At 37.5% G+C, this 7,195-nt stretch overlaps 1 pseudogene; it reads left to right on the top strand.

Annotated features, from left to right (window-relative positions):
* The first annotated feature begins 762 nt into the window (after window positions 1-762).
* LOC142440386 (olfactory receptor 14I1-like) lies at window positions 763-6,463 on the top strand (annotated as a pseudogene).
* The last annotated feature ends 732 nt before the right edge of the window (window positions 6,464-7,195 follow it).

Below are 7,195 nucleotides of genomic sequence, written 5' to 3'. Positions count from 1 at the left end.
TAACAGGATCATTGGAGCTTCAATACTAATAACAGACAAAAATGAACAAACAAGGTTGTAGATTGCTTGCTAAAACCTTATGAAGCCATGAAAGTTTTATAGAAAATACCTTTTTTCAACAACATAAGGAGGCTGCACATGTGGACTTCCCCAGCTGAAACTCAGAAATCAAATTGACTACATCTGTGGGAAAAGCCCATGGGGAGGCTCAGTTCAACAGCTAAAACAAGGCCAGGGAGTGACCGTGGAAACAGCCTCCAATTGCCCCCATGCAAGCTCGGGGTTAAGGTGAAGAACATAAACAAGTCTCAGAAGACAAAAATATGATCTTGAATGAATCCCACGTGAATTTCTAGAACATCTCGAGGATAAATTTGATGAGTTTAACATGAAAAACAGAACACCTGATGAGATACGGGAGGACATCAAGAACATATTTCATGAAATACAACCCAAGATAATTAAAATGATAGGAAAGAAAGAAAAGATCAATTTAGATTTCAGAAGAGATTCTGAAAATTTTGCATTATCAAAAACTGGTCAAAGCAATGGAAGAAATGATCCAGTCACAAAATTCAATTGAATATTTGAAAGGCAACACAAGAAGATAAAGCTAAATATTATAATGAAATGTGCAAAGGACTAGAATCTGAAAATGAGAATGAAAATATGATCAGAATATCTAAAACTAAAAGAGCTCAAGAAAACATTCAATCCTGGAATTGCAATCTGGAAAGATTCTATGGGAAAAAATATTTTAAAATGCACAAAGCATCAAAAGAAGAAGCAAGTAAACACCCAATCACTGTACCAAGAAGGACTGGTCGAATTCCACCATTGCAGGAGTTAATATATGGGCAAGAATCAATGGTGCTGAAGATTGAAGTTCATTGTTCACTGAATGCATTAGCCAAACACAAGTATGCAGGAATTGATGAAGTACCAATTAAAGTGTTTCAGAAATCTGAGAAAGCACTGGAAACATTCACCTCCTCTATGCCCTGAAATTTCAAAAGCTGCTACTAGGCCAACTGCCTGGAAGAGAGTCACATTGAGCAAATTCCAACGAATAGTCATCTAAAAATATTCACAAACTATAGAAAAATATCACTGATACCACACACATGTAAAATTCTGCTCAATATTATCCAAAAATGCTTGCAGCAGTATATTGACATCGAACTGCAAAAGTTTGGGGCAGATTCAAAAGAGATCATTTAAAGGAATATCATTGATGATGTTTAATGGATGTTATCTGAAAGCAAGGAATACCATAAAGATGTCTACTTGTGTTTTATTGACTCTGTCAAGGAATGCAACTGTGGGAATCTTCACAAACTATGGATAACCTTGAGAAAAAGTAGGACATCGAGTATACTTAACTGTGCTCATGTAGAACTTGGACATGAATCCAGAAGCAACTGTGTGAACAGAACAAGGGAAGGCTGCATGGTTTAAGATCAGGATAAGTGCAAGTCAGGGTTGAATCCTCTCCCTATACTTTGTCAATCTGCATGTTGAGGAAATCATCAGAGAAACTGGTTTCTGTGAAGTAGAATGTAGCATCAGGGCTTATTAACAACCTGCATTATGCAGATGATACAACCTTACTTGCTGAAAGTGAGAACTTGAAGCACTTGTTGATGAAGAGCAAGGATTGTAGCCATCAGCATGATTTCCTGTCAATGCAAAGAAGAACAAAAAAGACCGAAATCCTCAAAATTGGACCAATAGGCAACATCAGTATAAGTGGCTTGTTGTTAACAAGAATTCTGTCTTTCTTAGATGCACAATCAATGTTCATGGCAGCATCAGCCAAAAGATCAAAATACTTATTCCACAGGGTATGTTTGCTGCACAAGACCTCTCTGTGTATTGAAATACTGAAAGTACCAGAGACAGCTGAAATGACAAAGTGATCATTCTTGGAAGAAGTACAGCCAGACAGCTCCATAAGGCAAGGATGCTAAGACTTACTGTTACAATCTTTGAACATATTGTTCAGAGATAGGAGCGCCTAGAGAAGGACATCATGCTAGGTAAAGTGGAGGGGCAGCAACACAGAGCAAGGTCCTCAGTGAGATGGATTAGCGCAGTGGCTGTAGCAAGAGGCTCAGACATAGAACAATTGTGATGATGGAGCAGCCCAGAGTTCTGTTCTATTGTGAACTGCACCTGTATGAGTCAGAATCAACTCAATGGCCCCTAGCAAGAGCAACAAAAATGTTCTTGTTCGACAAATTTCCCCAATGTAATGTGTCTTTTGATCTCTTGACTATTTCCATGGCAATAATTATAGATCCAAGAGAAACAATACCGTGACAACTCTAATCAAAGAGCTATGGCAAAAGAACATATTTAGAATATTTTTGAGTATAATGGTCAAGCACAAATGAAAATATAATAAAGGAATTTTTCACAAAAGATAGACTATGTAAATATGTGATGATAATGTATTGCTCCTTTCTTCTCTACAGGTCTATGCAAACAAGTCAATGAATCCCAACACCCATCCCTCTAATGTTTTATGGAAATTATAGCTTTTATCTGTTCCTGGAGTTGTTTATTAATAAGAAAAGTTGGCCAGTATAGGACTGTATTGTTTGATCCTATGATTTGATGAAATTTTTAATTTAAGCCAAGATTGTTGTGTGAAGAATGAGATTGCAAATCAGTTTGGTTCTCTTCATCACTATTGGATTTTCTCCTTTAAATTCAAGTAGTGTCTCTCATGCACATTTTCTTTTGGAATTTGAGTTCAATTACCATCTACTATATATTGTGGATCTCTCAAGCAGATATTTTCCCATTTATGTCCGAAAAGGTACTGCATCCACATGAGGACACCACCCCCTAGGGTTTTTCTATGGCTCTAGGGGGCCAGTCTCTGTGCACAGCAAGCAGAGAAGATTTTATCCGTGATATAGCATGCATTCATTTTCTTCAGCATTGGACTTGTACCTTAAATGAAGTCATTTCTTCTAGCGCAAACTGACAGGCATCAGAAATACAGTCTTTCCATCAATGTAACAGAAAATGAATGTGCACAATATTGGGAAATAAGAAGTCCTTTTTTCAAGGTATTAATACTATTGTACTTTTCATTCTTTTTACCCTACAAGAAAAATAAATTTATGCAAATGATGTAAATGAGATAAAAAATTTTAACCAGTGAATATTTTTTTGAAAAGGTTGCCTTTCAACAAAGATGTTCTATTAAAGAGAATGGATTTTCCTCAAAATGATTTTGCTTTTTCATATCTACTGAAGACTCTCAAACAAAATAATTTAGCAGACTTCGCTTACCAGATTTGGAAAAGGATTTAGCCCATGATCTAAGGTCACACATTAATGTGTTTGTTCTCAGTGTTGATCTTGACTCTGCGAAGTAAATGGTATCAGGGACACCTTCACAGACATCAGAAACACCTATTGGCGGCATCCAGAGGCACCACAATAGCTGGTTCTCTGTAGTTCTGACTACAGGGTGAGTGATCTAAAACTGCTGTAGAGTCTGGCTCTCCTCCCCAGAAGCCAGGTGCCTCCTGTGACTTTGACCATGAGCAGTCTTTAAGACAACAGCAACACCAAACAGAAATGAGAACGTCATTATGTTTCACTCTCCACCTACATGTGTGTCCCATGCAGCAATTCAGTAATGGAGGCGTATTGATACAAAGTTCTGTTCACTTCAGCTGACTTTCATTCAAGTACGTGAAATCGCCAACCAATATTTATCCTGACTTAAAGAGAATTAATCCATTGGTTCCTTGAATCATGTGTGAATTTAAGTGGATACACTTGGCGGAAGAAGAAGAGTTATATTAAACATTTTATTTTACAGCACCTACATTTTAAAACATTCATTGAAATACAGGAGTTGTATTTACCATTTAAGATGAAAGTATATTGTGAAGGGGAATTTTACCTTTGTTGTAGATGTAAATATCAAGCCTTTGCGAAATGAATAATCAACTGGTGATGCACTGCCCAATGACACAACATAAGAGATGTGTGCATGTATGTACATACAGCATAAATGTATGTTATATAGAGAAAAGGAATTTCATATATCTGTGTGTTTCTGAACACTTCATTATATATCCTCAATCATAAATTACTGAAGATAGGAAAGGTGTATAGATTTAATAATAGCTAGTATCTAAAGTATAAACTTTAACTAAATAATATTTAGCCTCTTTTAAATATGAAATATGATTACTAGTATTAAAATATATGAGGATTACTTGATCGTCATGTAAGCAATAGATGGTGAGGAATCTGTCACTGGCATTGCATTGAATTTTGTGTTTTATGTGAGCAAGTTATTTGGATACACAAGTCTGCTCTGTGATTGTTGATTTGAGATGATTTTGCGCTGTGTTAAAAATGACCTGACAACTCTCATTCTTTGGTTGTGACATTTATAACCAAACAGGTACCTTGCTGCTGTTTTAACTACTTTTACAAATAATAAAAATAAAACAAACTCACTGTTAGAGAGTTCATTCTGACTTATAACAATCCTATATGACAGAGTGAAACAGCTTGTCAGTTTTGAGACTGTAAATCTTTTGGGAGTAGAATGTCTATTCTTTCTCTTAAAGAATGGCTGGTGGTTTCTAACTGCTGGCCTTGTGATAAGTAGACCAATACATATAAGTACCCCACCAGGGCTCCTACATATAATAAATGGTAGCAACATTAATAAATAAAATGGCTTTTAAAATGTGAAGAATCCCTTAATTTTTCTTAAAATGATTGTGATTTAAAGTGCCTTGCCTCATCTGCATCCATTGTTTGCTCCCCAAATCCTCTCACCCACCCCAACACTCCCCCATTTTATTCCCTATAAACCATTGCCTCAGGAATTGTATCTAAGCATCCACTCCTTCTGTTCTAGCACGATCTTTTCATCTTCGATGTACCCAGAACTGACCGTTTGAACTATGCCACCTTTTGCTCATCAGCCGAAAGTTATTCATTAGACACTGTCCATATCATAATAGGCACTGGCAGCTACTCAAATATAATCTATGTGAAAAACAATATGCCAACTCATGGACAACTTCAAAATTATGTCTGAATGTGAATGACAAGGGCCTAAGGGGTCATTGACGATTATACCATATACTATAATCCATAGGTAGCCTGCTCCATTTCAGGTCCCAGTGAGAGGACAGCTTTCTTCTGAGTGATTTTAGGGATATTCCAAGATTTCCAATATGGGTCCTTGCAGTGGCACTCACATATGTGCTGTGTAATGGATATACACTACTACTCAGAAGCTCTTTAAAATTACGTAAGTCCCAAAGGATTACGTCATGGCCATTTAGAATCATATCACCTTGAAAAACCTGCTAATTATGATCCCATTTGTTCATCAGAACAGAAGATATCCATAGGACTGCTAATTATATTAAGGTGAAATTTATTCCAATATTTTATTATTAAAAATTTCCATTTGATTCATTTTATTTCAATGGAGGTTTTCTCCTCCTCCTTCCTCTTCATCTTCTTTCTTCAACAATTACAAAGAACATGGATCTCACTGCCAAATGGATAACCTCATAAATTAAAGATTTCCTGCTCACAGGGTTTTCTGACGCTTGGGAGCTGCAACTATTACTTGTTGGACTTTTCCTGCTGATTTACCCGGCAGCATGGATGGTGGACCACTCATCATGATGGTCATTTGGTATTTTCATACACCCATGTACTTCTTGAAGAACCTTCCTTTTTCAATTTTTTTCTGTAAATCAGTTTCCTTGTCTAAAGCCACCCACAGCTCCCTGGCACACAACAACTCTGTCTCTTTTCTTGGTTGTGTGGCTCAAGTCTATTTTTCCTTAGCTTTTGCCTCTGCTGAGTTAGCTTTTCTCACTGTAATGTCCTATGACCGACATTGGGCTATGTGTCATACCCTACATTATGGAGCCAGGATGACTTCAGGGAAATGCCACCTGATCTCAGCTATAGCTGGTTCATTTGTTTTTCCTATGCTACCGTCCACACTGGGTACATGTTTTGGGAGCCCATTTCCAGATCCAGCAGGATTCACCAGTTCCTTTGTGACATCCCTCATGTGCTGGCCCTGGTGTCCTGTGAAATGTTCCTTGTTGAGTCTGTGTCTCTGACTCTCAGTTCATGCTTGGTCGTTGGATGCTCTGCTCTTATGATCATCTCATATTACCGGATCTTCTCAACAGTGTTCAGGATCCCCTCAGTAGAAAGTAGAACAAAAGCCTTTTCCACTTGCTCCCCACAGCTGATTGTCACCGTGCTCTTTCTCACCACCGGGCTCTTCGCTGCCTTGGGACCAAGTCCCACAACTTCCTCCATTCAAACTTAGTGATTGCTGTGTCATACTCAACTCCCCTTCTGGAATCCCATCATACACAGTCTGAGGAATGAGGAGAGGACAGCTTCCATGTGGAGACTCTTTAACAAAATGCATCCTTAGCAAAAGTAACAACTGGCTTTTACTTGGCAATGCTCTATATCAGAAGTTTAGTTTTTTTCCTCAGCTATTGAATTTAGTCTTAAAACAGATGTCAGAGAACAATCCTTTATAGCTATGTAAGTCCCATACCGCTTTGTTGCTGGCTTTACGCAATGTCTTTATTTATTTCTAATTCAGAAACTTAAGCTAATTGCCTTTTTGTTAACCAATATACACAGATTTTATTATCGTTTATCAATTACAAAAATGGGTTAAACATGTAAAGTAACAGAACAGTGAAAAAACAACAACCGTGCATTATAATTTTTTTCTACTAAGACTACAGATAAATTATTTGTGAATCACTGCTGAGATGATGGTTTCTCAAAGCATCATAAGACGTTTTTTAAAATAGTTCTTGGCTCTAGATTTCAATAGCCCAGATTTGGAGTTCTACCATGATAATATTGTTCACATTGTGAGAGTCTCTGTAGTGCATTCCTACCAGGAGTATCATGGATAATATTTACTGCAATCGCCTTGGAATTTCCTTCAGTGTCCCCCTCCTCTCCCCTCTACAGTTCTGAGATGGTAAAGCTGCAGAGGAAGCTCATAAAGTACTGTGCTCCTTGCAAAGGCTGCTCTGTTAAAAGGTGAAGATGGTACAGTGTTGGTCTGCACACTGCACAGTTATGTGAGGTTTTAGAATTGATTAATATTCTACATACCACACCAGACTGAGAACTTGATTAA

Source organism: Tenrec ecaudatus, chromosome 2 (genome assembly GCF_050624435.1).
Source record: "Tenrec ecaudatus isolate mTenEca1 chromosome 2, mTenEca1.hap1, whole genome shotgun sequence".
Classification (NCBI taxonomy): domain Eukaryota; kingdom Metazoa; phylum Chordata; class Mammalia; order Afrosoricida; family Tenrecidae; genus Tenrec; species Tenrec ecaudatus.
Note: the sequence above shows the minus strand (reverse complement) of the source record. Positions and strands in the feature narration are given on the sequence as shown.